The sequence below is a fragment of the Sus scrofa genome, chromosome 3 (genome assembly GCF_054392235.1).
Source record: "Sus scrofa isolate SSC_HxYL_T2T_F1_AM1 chromosome 3, Sscrofa_HxYL_maternal_Yorkshire_Landrace_v2.0, whole genome shotgun sequence".
In the NCBI taxonomy this organism is placed as follows: Eukaryota; Metazoa; Chordata; class Mammalia; order Artiodactyla; family Suidae; genus Sus; species Sus scrofa.
The window spans coordinates 129,252,984-129,274,816 of record NC_139385.1 but is presented as its reverse complement, the minus strand read 5'-3'; the positions used below and the strand labels follow the sequence as shown (position 1 = coordinate 129,274,816).

At 42.0% G+C, this 21,833-nt stretch overlaps 1 long non-coding RNA gene across 11 annotated transcripts in view; it reads left to right on the top strand.

Moving 5' to 3' along the window:
• LOC102159977 (uncharacterized) overlaps positions 1-21,833 on the top strand; it is a 777,987-nt gene that overhangs the window by 149,214 nt on the left and 606,940 nt on the right. The window contains exons 5-7 of one of the 11 annotated variants that reach the window (XR_014842502.1): positions 3,372-3,663; positions 8,419-9,895; positions 10,526-10,826. The exons of 8 other annotated variants lie outside the window; for them this stretch is intronic. This is a non-coding gene — a long non-coding RNA (uncharacterized LOC102159977). Of the gene's footprint in view, positions 1-3,371; positions 6,226-8,418; positions 9,896-10,525; positions 10,827-21,833 lie in introns of those variants that run through there. 2 more of the 11 variants (XR_014842503.1, XR_014842504.1) reach the window with 2 other exon arrangements.

Sequence of the window (21,833 nt, the reverse complement as noted above, 5' to 3'; positions counted from 1 at the left end):
TGGCATTTTTAAAGACAGTCTCAACTTTTCTGCCCAGACCAAGAGTTTGAGAACTTGAGCATCTTTCTGTACACTCCTTTAATCTTGTAGTCAAGGTGTCTGGCCTGCTGGACTGTGGGGTTCTGCGGTTCAGAAATCTTCTCCGGAGAGCAGAACATGAATGTGTACACCCAGCAGGTCCCAATCCACCATTGCTGAATTAAAAGATAGAGAACCTACTTCAGAGAGATTCCTCTCTCTCTACCAGGCAGCTTGAAATGAGCAGCTGCTGGTGTTCATGGCCTCCTGAGGAGGATTTTAGGGCTGGCAGCCTTAGCCTTCCCTTTTTGTCTTAACCTGGGTTGCTATAACAAAACACCATGGACAAGGGAGGCTTAAACAACAGAAATGTATTCCTCATAGTTCGGAAGGCTGGAAGTCTAAGGCAAGGTGCTGGCCAATTCAGTTCCCAGTGAAGGCACTTTACGTTTGCAGACTGTACTCCTCTTGCTGTGCTGTTCCGTGGTGGAAAGAGGACGAGCTAGCTCGCTTGCGTGTCTTCTAAGGAGATGTATCCCATCAAGTGATCTGGAATACCATCACATTGAAGATGAAGGCTTTGGAGCTTCTACATAGGGATTTTGGCAGGACACAAGCATGTGTTCCATAGGTCTCTCTGTAGCCTCTTATCCTTGCCTTTGGGCCTCTTTGACTCCCTCACCTGAAGACTCACAGGGCCCAGCCGCCCATGTGCTGTGTTCTGCACTGGGGCTTTGCACTTCAGGAGGACTCTCTTCCTGCTCCCAAAGCTGTGGTCTTAGCCTGCTTGCTCCAGGGAGGAGATAATATTTCCTGGAAATGAAGTTCTCAGGTCCAGCCTATACCTTTTGGAAATTTTATATTTTGGTCACTTCGGTCCAAATTCAGACTCTGCTGGTGTCCTTTTGACTCAGCTCCCTGGTGTCTGTCTCCAGGGTGAGTCCTGTGGCTGCTGCTGCTGAAACAGTGGGGTAGCAGTGATATTTCTGATAAAAACATGGCCTTGGGAATGCTGAAGTAGACAGAGTTTTTTGTTCTCAGAGTTTTATCCTATCGAAATGTCAGGGATGTAATAATCCAGATAGCATGGGAGAGGTTAGGTTGAATCTCAAGTTTTATTTGAGTGTATCTATGGAAACATGTGTGGCATGTGCCAGTGTTGGGGGAAGAAATGTGTGTGTGCACGTGTGTGTCTGTGTGTAGATCCATGCATGCGGGGGTCTGTATTAAAACATACAATGCAGTGTAGCTGGGAGATGAGTGTTTTAATAAATCTTAAAATATTAAGCTGTAGCTTGTGCACTTGTAATTGAGAATATTTTCTTAACTATCTTAATGAGAAAATAATTGAAGGAGGGCAATAAATCATAGACTCAAATCTGTTTTCCTTTGACCAGTACTTTGGCTCGCCCCCCAAATCTGCTTCCTGGCTGTCCTGCCTCATCCTCCTGGATGCTGACATTCCTGTGTTCCTGTTCCACCACCCTGAGTGCCAACATTCATGTGTGCAGATCACAGACACAGCAGACTGAGCGGGCTGACTCTGGGGCCTCACTCAGGTCTAGGGGGTGGCAGCTGTGCCTTTGCTCTGCTGGGTTCTACAGTCAAACACCTGCTCTCTATGACTTTTAAATGTCCAGGGTAAAGAGGCTGGTGCGTTTTCAGGTGTGGCATTTCTGTGAATGAGCCAAAAGCAGTTGGGGAGCCACAAACATGTGTATATTATGGAGCAGTATGTCACTGCCAGGCCTCGAAGGGTGATGTTTTCTCACACCCCACAGTTTTATGATCCCATAGCTTTAAATATTCATTTCCGTTGCTCTACATGAAGACGTAAATTCAGATTGTGCTTCCACAATTCCTGGTGGGTGCCAAACCCCACAGTCCTAACAGCGGCTTCCTTCTTTGGGACAGCAGAGCCGCCTCGTCCCTTGACCACCTGACAAGAGTGACAGTAGCAGGCCCAAGGGCTGGCCTGCAGTCAGTGTCCCTGGTGTCCACCCTTACCTCAGCACATTCTTCTCCTGTCTCTCTCTCTCCCTGGTGTCACACTTGGTTACTACATTACGTGTGTATGTGTCTACTCACCTCCCCCTCTGACCTGGAGCCTGCCACAGCTCCTGCAACTTTCTGGTGGTCAGTACTCATTTGCTGAAGTAATGAATGACTCTCCTATATACGAGTTGCTGCTTCATTGACTGTGTCTTTCACAAGTGCATTAACCCTGGGCTGTAAATAAAACATGTTGCGAAAGACCAAGTAATGAGGCCCCACTGTCAGGTGAGGTGACAGAGTTACTGGTTTACTCCTCTTCCATCTTGCAGTCCAGAGCCCGCTTGTCTGTCTGAGGCGAGGCCTGCAGCTAGGGAGCATAGCACCTCGTCTCCCCACAGCACCAGCCAGGCCAGGAGCAGCGGGATCAAGCTTACAGATCCTCCTCAGTGTGTGACCTGAGCTGGCAGTGAATCTTTTGGCTGCAAGGAATGGCTTTGCTGCTGACGCTGCTTGTACTTTATAATAGAGTGACATAAGCTGAATGCAGCTTTAACCTCCCTGGAGAGTCCCCCAGATTCTTCAGCTTCTTGGTACTTGGACACATGGTAGAACCGCTGATAAAGTTGAATCATTTCTGACATGTCCTCAATCACTGTTGCGGGGAAAGGTCTCATTTCTGGAGTGATCAGGGAGTCTGGATCTGCAGCAGGACCCACAACATCCCACCGCAAACACTCAACTCAGTCGTCGTGTATCTCCATTTAATTTTATTAGAATGACATCCCTGCACAGTTCCTCTGAGGTCCAGTTAGGGAAGGTGGTCACCGAATGAGAAAGGAGGCTCAGATGTGGGGCCATAGAATGTTGGAATGTATTATCGTAGGACCTAATGTTAGAACACCTGTCCATCCCAGAATTCCATAGGCATTTATACTCTCCTGTGTTTATTGTATTTCTCTATAAGAACTGATCACTGGATAAATTCTCCTCACCCCAGTGCTACTGCCAGGTTTAACTTTAAAAAAAAAAAAATTGCAGAGTGAGGGTCAGGCATGTGGTCAGGTGGCCCCACATCCAGGCATTTCCTGTGGAACCTGAAGAGTCACCTTACAGCCATCAAAGCCGTACTTGGCACCTCAGCCTCACTTTTTGTCTCAGCATCTAGCTTAAGGGATCATTTGTCCACCCACATCTTCTGTGCCTTCTTCTGTTGTCAGTGTTTAATACCAGCTGTGTGGCTGAAACTCCCACATTTCAGGTAGCAGCATTCCCTGTCCAACAGTGACCTTGCTTCTAACACTGCCCCCACATCCCTCCCGTGAGATGGATCCGGTGACTGTTGTTCTTCGTTCATACAGATCTGGAAACTGATGCTCAATGAGGTGGTGTGACTTTTTCAGAACCAACCGGCTGATTGAAGACAGGGCTGGCACCAGATTTCTGAATTCTAATCCGGTGCTATGTATACTGCCCAGCAAGCTGCCCTCCTAATGCTACAGCTAACGGTCTTTGTGAAAAGGAAGAGCAAGTTTTCCCCAATGGTGTTTGACCTTAACAAGTCCTTTCAACCACAGCCTTCAAAACTTCTGAAGTCAAAGCTAGTTTAATCCCTCAACACTCTACGTACCAGCCTCTCGGCTCCATTTCTAGGTACAGACCTGATGGCAGGCCAGCCCTGCAGATGAGGTTTTTCCTGATCCCATCTCTGCTCTCTGCTCCTCCATGTGTCCTTTGAGAAGAGCCTGGACATACCCAGGCCGGGGTACTGAGTGCATGTGCGTTGTCCTAGTGACTTCTCTTTAGAGAGAGGATTGTAAGACAGAAGGGCTGAATGCACCTGTGCAAGGCTAGGCATGTAGCAGGGACAGAATAAACATTAGTGCAGTTAAAACGTTGGAATCAAGACAGAGCTGTGAGGTGAAGAATGGGCTGCATGGTGAGTTAGGAGCATTTGTCTTGGGGTTCTCTCTTTCTCTTTGCATACTCCCCCAAACTCCCCAAGGTACAACTCCTGGCACCTATTTTCAGAGGATCAGTACTTTTCCAAACACATTCTCCAAAAAAGGCCTGATATTCATAGATTCTTAGAAATGACTGGAGTCTGGTTTTTAGGAAGCTTGGGTGGGGGCAGGGGCAGGAAGAAATAAAGCCCAAATACAGAAAGTTCTGGTGACAGGATTCTTGGCATTGGTGAGCACATGGACCAAGGGTGGGACCAGGGGAAAGAATCTTTGGATCGCCCCCTCTGGATCAGCTGCCCAGAGGCTGCTTACCCTTGGAGGAGTGAGTAAAGTTCTCCTGCCATGGCTGGGATCCGGTGCTTAGGAAAGATTTTCGATGCTGCAGCGTTGTCCCAGTAAGCTGTGCTTTTGCTTCAGTTCTGGGCATATCACAGTCCCTTTCCTTCCGGAGCCAACTGAATTAATTGGGGAAGAGAGAGAGCCCCAGTGACTTGTGCTCTGACAAGCCCTTGGTCTCTTTGAGCTCCGGTGACAGGCAGCCAGACTTCAGAGGCCCTCCGTGCCCTCCTCCTTTTACCCTGCCTGTCAAGAGAGGCTGCAGAGGAGTGGATGCTGGGGCTGGGGGAGGGCAGCGGGGAGTAGGCCTCCCTGACATTTGTCCTTCCCTCACTGCCGACAGCCAACTCAAGACCGGCTCTGTAGCCGCTGCCACAGCTCTCCAACCTCTCACACCAGGGAGACAGCTCAGCCTCTAAATTTAGCAGGAAGAGGGAAAGGGGAGGTCGGCGTGTCCAGGGTGAAGGCTGAAGGTGGACGCAGAATAAAAGAGACAGTGGACAAGCAGGGGCAGTGAGAAAGCGAAGAGTGAGTGAGGGGAGGGCCTTCAAGAAAGAGTAGCCATTACAGATGGAGAAAGAGGAGAGTCTTTTAAAGAGTTTGTAAAAATGTAGTGTGTGAATCTTTCACTGTTAGCACCAGGAGCATTACTAATGTGTGCTAATGGAAACGGTCAGTTTGCATTTGCGAGGAGGCTGAATCAGAGCTCTCTTTTAGTGCAGCACGGGACTGTTCAGGCAGTCAGAGCTGCCATGACTGGAACTGGCCTGATGGATGACATTTCTGTTTACTGGAAGGCAAGGCAGTGGAGGGGGTACTTTTTAAGCATTTCTTAAGAGCCAGGATTGGGATTTGCATGATTCATTACTTATTTAATCTTAAAAGAGTCGGATGTGATAGCTTTCAGGATAATTTTCCCTTTGAATTAGTGAATTAAGGTAAGGCTCAACTTACAGACTTTAAGTGACTAATCTATGATTCAGAAAGATTTGTCTAATCATAAAATGCTTTTTCCACCTCTGTAATAAGCGAATGGGAATATTCTGAAAGCTCTCCCACCAGAATGCTGGTTTGTGGCATTAACCTCTTCCTTCGTAAAGGTCACATTTTTTACCTTCTTTTATTGTACATGGTAACTATTTGTCCTTTTAATTCTCTGGTGCTTTTGTTTATACCGTTGCTTAGTTTAGCAAACCATGTCTGTTTTGAAGGGGACTCATATAAGTTTCAGGAAGATTTTGTCATCAGACCAGAGCTGAAACTGAATTGGAGCACCTGTGCGGGTTGCTTGGTTCTGTGAAAGCTTAATGTCTTTGGTAACCAGTGTGAACTACCTGACATAATTTTGGAATATATCCTGACAATCTCAATGGGAAGCTTTTGGGCAAGAGAAGCATTGGATAAAAGTGTGTCCCTGAACCAGACAGGAATACCACACCCAGCCGGGAAACAACCGCAGCATGGAAACAATATGCATCCTCTGAATTCTCCAATTTTCCGAGGGAGAATTTTTTTAAATGGCTACATGACTAGATTTGGAAGATTATTATGAAGTATGTTTGTTTATCATTGTACTAGTACTACCTGTTACTTGGCAAGCAAGAGTTTGAACAGCCTTCAGTAACAGGACCAGCATTTTTAGGTCCTTTGTCCAGCTTGTCTGGCATCAGTATGGGGCTTGGTGCTGGACAGGAGATACTCAGCTGGCCTCTGCTTCATCCCAGAAAGCTGCTTAGCAAACAATAGGATTTTACCTTTTTTGGTTTTTTTGGTCTTTTTGCCTTTTTGGGGGCCACTCCCTTGGCATATTGGGATTTCCAGGCTAGGGGTCTACTTGGAGCTGTAGCTGCCGGCCTACGCCAGAGCCACAGCAACGCCAGATCTGATCTGTGTCTGCGACCTACCCCATAGCTCATGGTAACGCCGGATCCTCAACCCACTGAGCAAAGCCAGGAATCGAACCCGCAACCTCATGGTTTCTGGTTGGATTCATTAACCACTGAGCCACAACCGGAATTCTGGAAGTAGTTTTTAAAAGGGAAAGATTAGAGCAGGCCTTTGCAAAGTGTGTCTGTGAGTGTGTGTATTTGTGTTTGAAGGAAGAGAGGGAGGGGAAAGATGAGGTGTTGGGAAGTGGAGAAAGAAATGTTTTAGGGCTTGTGGGTTCTGTTGGCAGTGCTCAGTCTGTCAACCACAAAGGCCTCCATGAAGGTCAGGGGTCTGGCCATCCTCCATCCCAGTATGGTGCTTTCTCTGCGGTCCTCCTGAGCACTGCTGATTCCCTCAGTGCTTGGTGCTGGCCGGGAAGGTAGGTCGTTGGACCTCTGGCATGTCAGCCTCTGCTTTCCCCACCTCAACTGGTGGATGAGATGCTGAGAATCCGGAGAGCCACGAGCACAGGGTTCCCTGCTCTTAGCCCTGATACCTCCACGTGGGCATGCAGGCCTATTTGTTGTACAAGAAATGACTACTGCCTTATGAAATACAGTTCATTTCTAGCTAACAGTCATTGTTTCCCCTGCAGCTCTTTTTATGTTAAAGCCTGTCTCTCCCAGTGTTATCTGATGGTTTCCTAGGAGATGCCCTCACTGGCCGTGCTCTCCACCGATGCCGGAGTTGGATATTACTATAAGCAGTAAATATCTGCTTTGTTCACTCAGCGCTGCTCTGCCCTTTCTCCCTGGGCTGGTGGCTAGTTTCCCACAAGGGTCCCTAATGGCTGTGCAGAGAGAGGGAAAGGCTAACTGTATCTGCCTCCCCACATCTTCCACAGCTGTGAACTGGACTCCCAGTCCTCTCTGATAGATTTGCTCACTAGTAACTTTGAAGCTTAGATAAAGACCTTATTTGTTGCAGGTAGGTTTTTCAAAATGAGGCAAAGTTGATGCACAGAAGGATTGCCAGGTTTTCTATGAAGGAGAACAGAGACCCCTTCCTCAGAAGAGTAGGTTATTTATTCGCTTTACACCTCAGCTTCTAGCTCTGTGAAATGGAACTTCTTTAGTGCTATCTAAAAGTATCGGCAGTGGCTACTGGAAACTTCAAGTAGGGAGCTTTTCTTCCTGTTTCTTAGTCGTCTTTGGCAGAAAGGTCCAAATATAGCTCCAGGCTGGCTTTCCATAATGTGATGAGAAGACAGGGTGTCTCAGAAGTTTGAGGGAGCTGCTGTCATCGTAGGAAGAGGGCTTGACAACTTGGGCAGTATCCACAAAGATACAATTTCTAATCAGTCAAAATTGCATTTTCTTAGAAGCTCCGATTATATTAACACATTCTCTTATCTGGTCTGATTGTCTCTCTTAGAAATATTCTTCTTACAACTGTAACCAAAGTCAATCAAATTATATTGAGATCAGGAAATAAATGCACCCTTAAGGGAAAAATGTATGCATACATATTATTTCTGGAACTGGGTTTAAAGGTAAATCACAGATATCATGGTTTAGCACTAGATTTAAAAAAAAAATTTTTTTTAGAGCCATACTTGCAGCATATGGAAGTTCCTGGGCTGTGGGTCACACTAGATTTTTTAAAAATAAATTTTATTGGAGTATAGTTGACTTACAAAGTTGTATTACTTTCAGGTTTACAATGAAGTGAATCAATTATACATGTACATATATCTCTGCTTTTCAGGGTTATTTTCTTGTGTACATTATTACACAGTGTTGAGTAAATTACTCTGTTGGAACTGGATTTTTGAGGCAAGAAGTGGTAGAAGATAACAAGAACTGAAAAGAAATAAGAACTGTTAGAAAAAAATGTGATTATTGATGAGTATCAGATTAAAATTCATTTTACATGTTTCTGTTATGGCACAAATACAGGAAATAGTAGACCATTATTTGATTAAGTGAAGAAAATTATCCCAAGAGACCAAATGAAACAGAATTTACTCCAAAAAGGAAATCCTCTGCCTATTTCCTCCCTTCACCAGCTCTTTCTGTGGAGCCATGGAGGGGCATGTATTTGCTTGACTTCATGGCAGAGTCCCCCGAAATAGAATAAGCACCAGTGCCTGAATAAGTGACAAAGGCTACGTCTACACTGCTGCTGTTTGCAGGTATCAATGCTCTGACGACTTCATGTATTTATTCTTTAATCATAGATCTTTCTCCATGTGGTCAAAGTTAAAGATGACAGCTTAACGTCATGGGTAACAAGCTGAAGCCAGTTTTCATGCCTAAATCAAGTCTACGCAAAGTACTGCCAGGAGGCTCCATCCAGACTACCCTCAAATCTCTAATCTTCTAGTTGCTGAGGAAGGGTTGACTCCTGGGGCCTCTGAGTACCATCTGAAATAGCAGCACTCAAACTTGTTTAATCAGGCCCCATGCTAAAAAAAAAAAAAATACTTTTGATGGTGCCAACTAATACGTGCATACGTATATAAAGTAATGCACGTATATAAACATGAAACATTATGATACAGTGATTTATCACACTGTATGGGACGAACTGATATTTTTCAGTCTTCTCCACTTCATTCCATGGCAATTGATTATGATTCTCTAATTACGCTACATGACACTGATCTAGAACTGGGTTTAGGGTAGAAAAGGGACACCTTGGGACCATGTCTTCAAGGGGTTCTACCTGCAGGCCTGGAAGAGGACGGCCTCACGTGGCAGCTCCTGTGTATTTGAATGATATCTGATAAATACTGTAAAAACAGTTTATTTAGAAAATTTGATGGAACATCATTTTGTTTATGCATAATAGATTGAGTCAAACACCAGTTACTTGAAGTTAACTTTAAAATTATAAAAAATTAGTAACAAGTTGTTTTCTCTAAATTTGTTTTGAAAAGGGGGCAATAATCAAAGCTATTAATATTTTTGAGATGTTATGTGTGCCCACTATATTATCCAAGTTATTTTGCTTACTCCTTAGTCATTCTGAAAGGAAAGTATTATTGTTGTTATTTTAAGATAAGGAAACTGAGATGCAGAGGAGTTTCAGTGATATTCCTAACTCCATGCAATTCATCAGTGAGGGAGCCAAGATTCTTTCATGTGTGGATCTGTTGCACCAGAAAGCAGGTCTTCTTTCATCTCCACTCTGAAATGTTCCAGGTAAGCCTCCCTTGAGCTCCAGCTTCATCAAGTTGGCAAGCACTGATGACTGATACTTCATTTGGTTGCTCCTTCATTCTGAGATATCCTGAAAGTTACTGTAAACAAGGGTTTTGACTCCATTGTTGAACATTTTCTGGGCAAGAGACCCTGTATCTGGTCCTTACTTAGAACACAGGTTGAATTTGCAGTCAAACCAGTGATGTTGTCATGATATTTCAAACACAAAAACCTATGATTGATCCTATATACTTGGCAACAAAAATACTCTACTCTTTCCAAAGAGCAGCCTACACTGGCTTGCCAGGAGACCAGACCATTGTTGGGGGCTGTTGGGCTGGAAGATTTGATTTTTGGTCAAGGGATACCAAAGAAGAGAAAGGATGGTGTCATGGGAGGGAGGCTGGCTTTGAACATCAGAGCTGTGAGCTCCAATATAGAAGGGGATGCTGGACTGCTGTGTACATTTGCAAAAACTTCTTGAGCCTGTTTCCTCATCTAAAAAATGAGGTAAATTATTATATCTACTTATGGAATTATTGTATGAGACTTATGTAAGTAAAGCACATATTATTAGATTTCATCACTATTACTATTTGTCACTCAAAGCATTCGGCTTTGCTTTCTTTAGTACCCAGCACTTGCATTCATGTCCAGTTTCAGATGCTGGTTAGAAAATCAAACTTTTGTACCTGCCACTGTAGGGAGATATTTATTTTTTGTCTCTGCCTGCCAGGAACCTATGAAATCACCATTTGCCTATCAGACACCTGATTATTCAATGTTTTATGTTACTACTTGAAAACAGTGAGGTCTTAAGAAACTGGGCGAGTTCCCATTGTGGTACAGTGGAAATCCGACTAGGAACCATGAGGTTGCAGGTTTGATCCCTGGCCTGGCTCAGTGGGTTAAGGATCCGGCATTGCCGTGAGCTGTGGTGTAGATCACAGATGTGGCTCAGAGCTGACATTGCTGTGGCTGTGGTGTAGGCTGGCTGCTGTAGTTCTGATTAGACCCCTAGCCTGGGAACCTCCATATGCAGCAGGTGTGGTCTTAAAAAAATAAAAAAGTCATGCCCTGAACTTAAATCCTTGAGAAACTTTAATTTATTGCACTCTCCTCTCTGCCTCTCTTACCTAGGAGAAGAGGCACATTGTGACTTGTGACCCAATAATGGGACTCATATTAATAGGAAAGAAAATTTGGAAGCAGACAGAAGGCTCTAGCTGAATGGGAGGAAAGGAAAATGGTTTTTTCAAGAATGTCCTGCTAAATACCTTTGAATTGATGGAAGCACAGCTAAGGATGTCTCTCAACATGTAGGCTTAAGCAGCTTTTTTGCTTTATAAAGCCTCAGAAATTCCTCTGGAGAAATTAGTTGGAGTTGAGTAGAAAGGAATCAAAGGGGGAACACAAGGCTTTCCCTGAGCACTAAGGGCAGGTAAAAACCCAGGTCCTTAGCTTGGGAGTTTCTACAGGTCTAGCTCCTCCCCAGTTCTCTCCGTTGCTCATTCCTGAAGAGGTAACCAGAGAGATGGCTGGAGAGTTAGGTCATCTCACAACAGTCTCTTGTGCCAAAGGATCATGGTTGGGAAGAAGTTTGCTAGTATTTGAGGAAAACAAATCAGAAATCAACATTTTAAGCAGTGAAGTCCTGAGATTCTTTAATTCTGTGAGAGACAATAGACCACAAATCAGAATGAGGCTCCAAGTTAGAGTTTGCCCTTGTTTGTGCTGCATAGTCTGTCAAGAGCCTGGGTGTGGGTGGTGGAAGCTTGCAGTGGTCTGTGAGGCATCCTGCTGGCTGTGAACACTCCCCCATTGGGGTTACAGGCTGCCCAAAGGGTTTTTCATGATTCACAGGTTAGTTATTGGAGGGACAATGGAGCCCAATGGCGGCACCACCATTCTGATCTTTCCTTGAGGCGACCCAGTAATGGAGAACTGCTTTGTCTGGGGTCAGGATATAGCAGTGGCTCCTGGATGCTAGCCATGTCCTAACGCTTGTGGAGAGGCAGCAACAAAAGAAGTCATCTTACATTTTATGCTGTGCCTTTTGCTTTAGGTTCTACCTCTGTTGTTGTCCATCTGTAAGCAGCAGTTGACTCTGGTTTGACATGCTGGGTTCAGGAAACCAATTCTCCATTCCTCTGTGAGATTAGAATACATGAGCTCCAAGGAAGATGTGCATCTTCCTATTTCTTCCATCCTGGCTCATGAACTTCAGATTTATCCTGTGTTCTTAATCCTGTCTCCCTTGCTAGCAAACCCTGGTGAAGGTATGAATTCAGGTTTTCTAGCCTTCCTCCTCACCCCAGCTCTCCTGTTTACTTCAGATTTCAGAGTTTACTCCAGCCCTTGTTTATCAATATTCTACCTGATTTTGCTATCAAAAATCAATATGAAAGTTTTCTTCATGAATGACTGACATGATTTAAATTCATGACCTTTTCTTAAGGATATTTGCTGTTGAGCAAGGTGGCATTGTACCTAACAGACTGATGCCTTTTTACCCTTTTCTTTATTTCCTAATTCATGCTTTCTGTTTACTCCTTTATTTCTGTAACCACACCTCCATCCTCTACTGCCTCCCAAACCGCTTGCCACTTTTTCAGTTATTAATTAATCATCGGAGTAAATGTTTTTTTTGTCCTGGCTTTTTCTCTCTTCTTTGGTTTACCCCAGTGTTGGAACTGTTTCTTTTGCATCAGTACCTAAAATCTTCTGATAGACACCACATTCACTCTTATCAAACAAACCTAAAACTTTGAACCTGAGTTAGGATTTTCTGGTCACAATCTGCATATATTCTTTCTTCCCCACTTCCATACCCAACTGAACTTTGCTCTGGGCTTCCCAATAGCTTCTGCTCTTCAAATTTAATTGAATCCACTTTGAATTTGTCAGAGTCCTAGCACTGTCTGGATACCATTAGTATTTGTGTCAGACTTTCAGACCAACATCTATTACTCCATGTACCCTTACCTTCCTCTGAGTCTGCCATGCCATCCTCTTCCTCAGAGTACCATGCTTATGAGGATGACGAAAGAAGGTCAGTGAACCAAGCAGACCTGCATCTCAAGGAAAGCCTGGATTTGGGGGGACTTTAAGTGTTTTGGCCATTGGATGGTGTGATACCACCTGTCTGAGTGGAGTGTTGTGTCTTGGATTGGATAGGTGAAAAGACACCTCTGTCACTTGAGAAGACTCTAAGCAGGGATTTACTATGACTGCCACCTGGAAAGGTTGAGAGATTTAAGTGACCCACCTCACAAGGAGACAGCACAAGTAAAAATAAACATTGTGACATTTAAGAAGCAAAAAGAGCATTTACTTTGGGTCGGATATGTCACTACATATCACCATAATGGACTGTTCGGTGCCCACTGTAAAATCCCAGGTGATGAGCCGCAGCCAGTGACAGAGATGGCTCGGAGTCCGCAGACCTATTCCTTGGGAGCCTGGTACTTAAGTTTTTCACATGTTATATGTAATTCCTTCCTCCTACATTTCACGTAACACAGTCTTGACAGTGTAACCCATAGGATGGTAGTTCTGCTGTAGGGGTCCTTCAGCTCTTTTGGGAATCCCAGGGAGCTCCCAGCTTGTAGGGGACAAATTTCCTTGTAGATTCTCATGTTATAGTCTTCTGGGAAATTCAGAATGATCCTGACATTCCAAGATGGTTAGTGTTCACTTAGATTCAACTTAATATTTTAGCCCACATTTATGATGCATGTGTTAAATTTAAAGTACTGTGTTCAATCGTGTATATACAGAAAGAAAAAATACATGGGTACTATCTTTAAGAAATAGACTAATGAACTAGAGAATAATATATATATATATATATGCCTATTAATAGTGAAAAGTGTAATAAATATTATACTATAAATAATAACCAAAACTTTAGGAGAACACAAGAGAAAGGAGTAAAGGAATTCTGATGAAGGAATAGATGAAGATTGGGGAAATCTTAAGGACCTGTCATTTGACCTGTGCCTTAAAGAACATATAATGTCTAGGTTGGCAGCGGTTAGAGAGAAGAGGGAAGGATTAGAGGAGGATTAGAGGAGTGAGAAAAAGGCTATGATTGGACCAGGGACAAGGCAAGAACACGGAGTCCAGATGTTTGGGGCTGGAGGTGAGAGTGAGGTGAGGCATCAAACGGAGGTTGAAGTAGGCCTCAAGTTTAATGTTCAGTAAAATGCTAACAGTTGTACAAAGCACAGAGGGAGGGATACAGAAGTATTCCTTTGAGGCCAGGAAGTAGAATCCATGCAAATTCAAAGGCTACTTTCAGAGTTATGAATGAACCCAGAGCTGTCCTTGGCCATGGATTTTTTTTTTTTTTTAATATATTGCTTGAGTTCTCTCTTGCCCTCTCTCTTTCTCCTGGCATTATGAATGCCTACCCTTAGTCTTTTCTTCAATCATTGAAACTTGATGGTGTGAACCATCTGACCCTTGCTAGTCCCCAGTTCTTGTCTAGCTTGTTGTCTCTGATCAATTTTACAGCATCTAGTTTTCTGCCGTGTAAGTGGTAACCTAATTCTTGTACGTGCCGGCCAGCCCTGAATAGAGTTTGTTTTCATATAAATACAGACGTATTTTGCCTTGGTAATTCTTGCTTCTACTGCATGTTTTTCCCTCCAGGCACTTACTTTGTTGTTTTACAGGCACACAGTTTCAGTGCCTGGGATAGCTTTCAGTGTTATGGATGCACCAGGAAAAAAACACAACACAAAAACTGTCACAATAAAAGAGTTCTGACTTCAATGAGTAATGAAGTTGCATAAATTCCAACTCGTGGTTCCAAAGGATTTCCATAAGCCTCTTGATTTCCAAATGAGAAGATCATGATAAGCAGTTAATTACCTCTTTAAGCAAAGACGAGCCACCACAGACACTGCTGTGCACTCGCAGCTCTCAGGAGAGGGAGGGCAGCACCACCACATCCTGAAAAACATGCAGTGCAAGCATGAAAATGGAGTTCATATAAATTCAAGTAATGTCCTTTGACTTTTCATTAGGCCAGGCATGTCCCAGTTACCCCTTGGGGACTTTCTTAATGTTATCATGGCAACATACAATTAAGTCAGATTACATTTTTTTTATATGCAGGGAGAGGTGCTAAGATACCATTCTAAATTATTCATCACTTCACTTTTTACAAAACAACCCCAGATATGACTTTAAGATGTGCAATATTAAAAAATAGCAGATAATTTGATATTGCTATATCACGTAAAGAAACCTTTCTTCCTTTCCCCAGGGAGAACAAAAGACTTAATTGAACTCCACATGGGTTGCTGTGCTTATCACAGCTTACCGTATTACTCTGATTTATGTGGCAGATTGTGAACTCGAGAATTAACAGAAGTTTCTTCCCCAGGGCTGGAATATTCTCATTTCAGCATTGTAGATCTAGGGACAACTTTGAAAAGGAGCTAAATAATTTTTCTTTCTTTTTCTCTCCCTGCCCCCAAATCCCATGCATGTGTGCTTGCGTGCATGTGTGTATGCATGTGTGTGTAAATTTGACCCTTGGTTATCATATCACAGTCACTAAGGAGTCATTGAGGAGACTCCTTAAATAAAGACACCTTTAGAAGAGCATCATCCTAGTGAGACTTAAGCTGCATCCCCCCGCCCCAGCTTAGTCTTTAGAATAAGACCCCTGTTTCAAAGGAGACAGAATTCATTAGGATGTTACATTATATATAGCTAGAGGTTAGATGTGGGGATTAGGAAAACCAGTATTTCCAATTTTAAATTCATGCAACTAGCCATGCACATTATTAAGATAATGCTCACGTTTTTTAATTGCTGTAGTTTTTTGTTGTTAAATTAATATTGTCTTGGTGGCAAGCAAGGGTTAATAGCTATTTAAGGAGGACCCAGGGAACGTAGGAAAGAACATGTCTGTGTTCACGATGACATTAATTTATGAGGAAGGGTTGGAGGAGCAAGCCAATCAAGTACTGGATGCCAAATTACCATATATCACACAATTTACAAGGCAGTCAAAAGTGTTATTAAATTGGCGACCAGAACAACCTTCTTAATTCATCCTTATGACAGTGATTGTAATGACTCTAAGAACCTGGTTTAACCTGAGTTCATTTTATGAAAGGTCTTTCATTTTTAAGCATTACATTTATTGCGTTTAAAAGAAGGCTTGTCTTAAATTGTGTACTGTTAAAGCATAATAAAAATGCCTCAATAATTAATCCATATTCAATACCTGGGTCAACATCAGCATCTATAGGAGGCAGGCAGTGGATTCTAGTTTTAAAAAACCTGATATCAAGGCATTTTTCTCCTTTTATCACTGTAAAACAAAATAATCTTCAGATTTCACAATAGTAACCTTGCTCTTTTGTTTTGTTTTGTTTTATGCTCCCATTGACCCAGCATCTCTCACCAGAACCTAATTTTTCTGTTCTCTTGACTTTGGAGGAGTCAGTATGCTGGCCAACAGTGGATCCTTTCTTAGTCATTCTGCTTTGTGGGTGAAGTCAGCCCAATAAACATAAGAAGACCCCTGGTTAAGGACAAGGGTTTGTTCTTATGACTGTTTTTAGTCTCACTAATCCATGGCCTTGTGGACTCAAATAAAAGCTGCAAGTGCAGCCTCACCTCTGTTTCTGGTGTTGGCTCCTAAGGAACTGGGACAGTGTTGAATGTAGTAAGCTTGCATGGCTCCTTACCCCAGCCTCTAGCCCCCAGTACAGAATGAATACTCAATAACGCTTAGGGCATGAGGAAAAAAATTCTATTTTTTGGAGTTCCCGTCGTGGCGCAGTGGTTAACGAATCCGACTAAGAACCATGAGGTTGCGGGTTCGATCCCTGCCCTTGCTCAGTGGGTTAACGATCTGGCGTTGCCGTGAGCTGTGGTGTAGGTTGCAGACGCGGCTCGGATCCTGCGTTGCTGTGGCTCTGGTGTATGCCAGTGGCTACAGCTCCGATTAGACCCCTAGCCTGGGAACCTCCATATGCTGCGGGAGCGGCCCAAAGAAATAGCAAAAAGACAAAAAAAAAAAAAAAAAAAAAAAATTCTATTTTTTGATTTCTTCACTTTTAGAACCCACTGGTTTATGTTGTCAGTTCAAGACTAATGCAGATCAGTCTAACCTATGATGCATTTTTCCACTGGGGTTGTCCTGTCCAGGGTATTGCCGTACTTTCTTTGTTGGAGTCATAGGATGTGCTTTGCCTAAGCTTGTGTGTTTGCTGTGCTCTGGCCTTGGTTCTTAAGGCAGCTCCTTTGGCTGCTGGTGAGTCTGTGATGGCAGAGTGGCTGTCACCGTGCTGGGGTGACTCTGGGTCTTCTGTAGAAGTTTGGCACTTGGAGAACAAGGTGGTTTCTGGAATCTTGGACCAACCTTTTTCCTAAAAGAACACATTGACTCTCATATTGAGACATGAACTCTGAGAGGACCTAGTACCAACTGGCTTAGATTGTTTAAGGTTTAAACATACAGCTCCCAGCATGTGCATAGCACCACGCTTAATAATTATTAGTACCCTTTCCTACAATTCTTTCACCCTGCTTCTGGCTCCATGCAGCTTTTATGCCCTTGGTGATGCCACCTGGCTTTTGGTTGGAGGATTGTGGGAAGCAAGGAACCAAAAAGAGTCTAAAGTTGGGATGCCTGAGCTGACTTTGAAGAGTGAACAAGAATTATTTATGATTTATACAAACAAGATTAGAAAGATGTTTTAGGTAGAAGCAATAACTTAAACATCAAGAAGATTAGAAATAGTAAAGGGTATATGGAGAATTTCATTAAAGTAAGTGTGGGACAGGAATGGCTGAAATTGAGGTTATAAGGTTATGACTAAATTATTGGGTACCTGCTAGGTGGTGCTAAAGATATAGTTTTTGTTCTGAAGTTAATGAGACATTGGAGGGTTTTAAGTGGTGGTGGGTGATTTGGTCAGATCTTCATTTTTGATAGGTCACTCACTCTGGCTATGTTGTGGAGGATGGATTTGAAAGCAAAAGTCTGAGGAATTAGTTTAGGAAGCTTATGCAGGAAGTTTGTTAAGAGACACTGATGCCTGAGCTAGACAGTGGAATGGAGAAGAAAAGATGAGCTGCAGAAGGTGTTTATAAATTTTGGAGACTAATCCTTTGTCAGTTGCTTCATTTGCAAATATTTTCTCCCATTCTGTGGGTTGTCTTTTCATATAGGTTAGGGTTTCCTTAGCTGTGTATAAATGTTTAAGTCTCGTGTGTATTTTTGTTTTTAATTTCATTACTCTAGAAGGTGAATCTGAGAAGTTGCTGTGGTTTATGTTGGAGAGTGTTTGGCCTATGTTTTCCCCTAAGAGTTTCATAGTATCAGGTCTTAAATCCATTTTGAGTTTATTTTTGTGTATGGTGTTAGGGCATGTTCTAATTTCATTCTTTTACATGTGGCTATCCAGTATTCCCAGCACCACTTATTGAACGGGCTGTCTTTTCTCCATTGTATTTTCTTGCCTCTTTTGTCATAGATGAGTTCACTGTAGATATTTGGGTTTAATTTTGGGCTTTCTATTCTGTTCCACTGATTTATATTTCGGTCTTTGCGCCAGTACCATGTGGTTTTGATGATTGTTGCTTTGTAGTATAGCCTGAAGTCAAGGAGACTGATGCCTACAGCTCCATTTTTCTTTCTCAGGATATCTTTGGATATTCTGGGTCTTTGGTGCTTCCAAACAAACTTTAAATATTTTGTTCGAGTTCTGTGAAAAATATCCTTGGTAATGTGATAGGGATTGTATTGAATCTGTAGGTTGCCTTGGGTAGTATAGTCATTTTGATAATACTGACTCTTCCATTCCAAGAACATGGTATGTATTTCTGTCTGTTTGTGTCATCCTTGATTTCTTTCATCAGTGTCTTATAGTTTTTAGAGTATAGGTCTTTTGTCCCTTTAGTTAGGTTTATTCCTAGGTATTTTATTCTTTTGGATGTGATGGTAAACGGGATTGCTTCCCTAATTTCTCCTTCTGCTCTTTCATTGTTAGTGTATAGAAATGCTGTTGATTTCTGTGTATTAATTTTGTATCCTGTGACTTTGTCAAATTCATTTTTTAATTTTTTTTATTACCCAAATGAATTTATCACATCTGTACTTGTATAATGATCATAACAATCCAATTACACAGGATTTCCATGCCACAACCCAAGCACATCCCCCAACGCCCCAAACTATCTCCTCCAGAGACCAAAAGTTTTTCAATGTCTGTGAGTCAGCATCTGTTCTGCAGAGAAGTTTAGTCTGTCCTTTTTTCAGATTCCACATGTCAGTGAAAGCATCTGATGTTGGTGTCTCCTTGTATGGCTGACTTCACTTAGTATGATAGTTTCTAGGTCCATCCATGTTGCTAAAAATGCCAGTATTTTGTTCTTTTTAATGGCTGAGTAATATTCCATTGTGTATATGTATCACATCTTCTTGATCCACTCCTCTATCAATGGACATTTAGGTTGTCTCCATGTCTTGGCTATTGCAAATAGTGCTGAGATGAACTTCAGAGTACATGTGTCTTTGCGAGTCATGATTTTCTCTGGATAGATGCCCAGGAGTGGGATTGCTGGATCAAATGGTAGTTCTATGTTTAGTTTTCTGAGGAATTTCCACACTGCTTTCCACAGGGCTTGCACCCATTTACAATCCCACTGACAGTGTACTAGGGTTCCTTTTTCTCCACACCCTCTCCAGCACTTCTTGTTTGTAGACTTTTGGATGATGGCCATTCTGGCTGATATAAGGTGGTACCTCATCGTGGTTTTGATTTGCATTTCTCTAATAATGAGTGATGCTGAACGTCTTTTCATGTGTTTTTTGGCCATCTGTATGTTGTCTTTGGAGAACTGTCTGTTTAGATCTTCCACCCATTTTTTAGTGGGGTTGTTGGTTTTTTTGGTATGGAGCCGCAGAAGGTGTTTGTAAATTTTGGAGATTAATCCCTTGTCAGTCGATTCACTTGCAAAGATTTTCTCCCATTCCGTGGGTTGTCTTTTCGTTTTGTTTAGGGTTCCCTTTTCTGTGCAGAAACTTTGAAGTTTGATTAGATCCCATTTGTTTATTTTTTTTTTTTATTGTCATTACTCGAAGAGGTGGATCTGAGATGTTGCTGTTGTTTATGTCAGAGTGTTTGGCCTATGTTTTCCCCCAGGCGTTTGATAGTGTCTGGTCTTATATCTAGGGCTTTAATCCATTTGGAGTTTATTTCTGTGTATGGTGTTAGGGAGTGTTCTAATTTCATTCTTTTCCATGTGGCTGTCCAGTTTTCCCAGCACCACTTATTGAACAAGCTATCCTTTCTCCATTGTATATTCTTGCCTCCTTTGTCATAGATGAGTTGGCTATAGGTGTGTGGGTTGAATTCTTGGCTTTCTATCCCATTCCACTGATCTTTATTTCTGTCTTTATGCCAGTACCATATGGTTTTGATGATTGTTGCTTTGTAGTATAGTTTGAAGTCCGGGAGCCTGATTCCTCCAGCTCCATTTTTCTTTTTCAGGATGTCTTTGGCTATTCTGGGTCTTTTGTGCTTCCAAACAAACTTTAAAATATTTCGTTCAAGTTCTGTGAAAAATGTCCTTGGTAATGTGATAGGGATTGCATTGAATCTGTAGATTGCCTTGGGTAGTATAGTCATTTTGATAATATTAACTCTTCCAATCCACGAGCATAGTATGTCTTTCCATCTATTTATGTCCTTTTTGATTTCTTTCATCAGAGATTTATATTTTTCAGAGTACAGGTCTTTTGTCTCTTTAGTTAGGTTTATTCCTAGGTATTTTATTCTTTTGGATGTGATGGTAAACAGGATTGCTTCCCTAATTTCTCTTTGCTCTTTCATTGTTAGTGTATAGATATGCCGTCGATTTCTGTGTATTAATTTTGTATCCTGCGACTTTGCCAAATTCATGGATGAGCTCTAACAGTTTTCTGGTAGAGTCTTTAGGATTCTCTAGGTATAGTATCATGTCATCTGCAAATAGTGAGAGTTTTACTTCTTCCTTTCCAATTTGGATTCCTTTTATTTCTTTTACTTGTCTGATTGCTGTGGCTAGGACTTGCAGAACTGTGTTGAAGAGTGGTGGCAAGAGTGGACATCCTTGCGTAGTTCCTGATCTCAGTGGGAATTCTTTCAGCTTTTCACCATTGAGAATGATGTTAGTTGTGGGTTTTTTCATATGTGGACTTTATTATGTTGAGGTAGATTCCCTCTTTGCCCACTTTCTGAAGGGTTTTTATCAGAAATGGGTGTTGGATTTTGTCAAAGGTTTTTTCTGCATCTTTTGAGAGGATCATATGGTTTTTATTCTTCATTTTGTTAATGTAATGTACCACACTGATTTTTGGATATTAAAGAATCCTTGCATCCCTGGGATAAATCCTGCTTGATCATGATGTACAATCCTTTTAATGTATTGTTGGATTTGTTTTGGTAGTATTTTGTTGAGGACTTTTGCATTGATGTTCATCAGTGAAATTGGCCTGTAGTTTTCTTTTTTTGTGGTATCTTTGTCTGGTTTTGGTATCAGTGTGATGGTGGCCTCATAGAATGAGTTGGAGAATATTTCTTCCTCAGAAATCTTTCGAGTGTCAGAAGCATGGGTGTTACCTCGTCTCTAAATGTTTGATAGAATTCACCTGTGAAGCCATCTGATCCTTCACTTTTGTGTGTAGGAAGTTTTTAAATCATAGTTTCAATTTTGGTACTTGTGATTGGTCTGTTCACCTTTTCTATTTCATCTTGGTTTAGTCTTGGAAGATTGTACTTTTCTAAGAATTTGTTCATTTCTTCCAGGTTGTCCATTTTATTGGTGTACAGTTGCATGTAGTAGTCTCTTATGATTCTTTGTATTTCTGTGATGTCCCTGGTAACTTCTAATTTTTAATCTCTAATATTTTATTGATTTGAGTCCTCTCTTTTTCTTTATAAGTCTGCCTAAGAGTTTATCAGTTTCGTTGATCTTTTCAAAGGACCGGCTTTTAGTTTCATGGATCTTTTATATGGTTTTCTTTGTTTCTGTTTAATTTATTTCTATCTTTAGTGCTTTATTTTAGTTGATTTTTGTTATTTGTGTATCAATTGTAGATTTTTTGTTAGTAGTTGCTCTGAAGTTTTGATATAGGAATATATAGCTATATGAGATTGTTTTAAGTTGTTAGTGTCTTAATTGCAAGTGTTTCTCTAGTGTCCTGCATTTGTATCCTCCTCTTCTCACGATTTCTGATTTTGGCAGTGTATTTATGTGTGGATAATTTCTTACCTTTATTGTATGTATCCCTTTACTGGTGATCCTTGCCGTTTGTGGTATTTTTGTTTCTAGCTGTGGCCTTTCTGCCTAGAAAAGTTCCTTTAGTATTTGTGGTAAAGCTGAAGTCTCTTAGCTTTTGCTTATCTGCACAGCTTTTGCTTTCTCCTTCAGA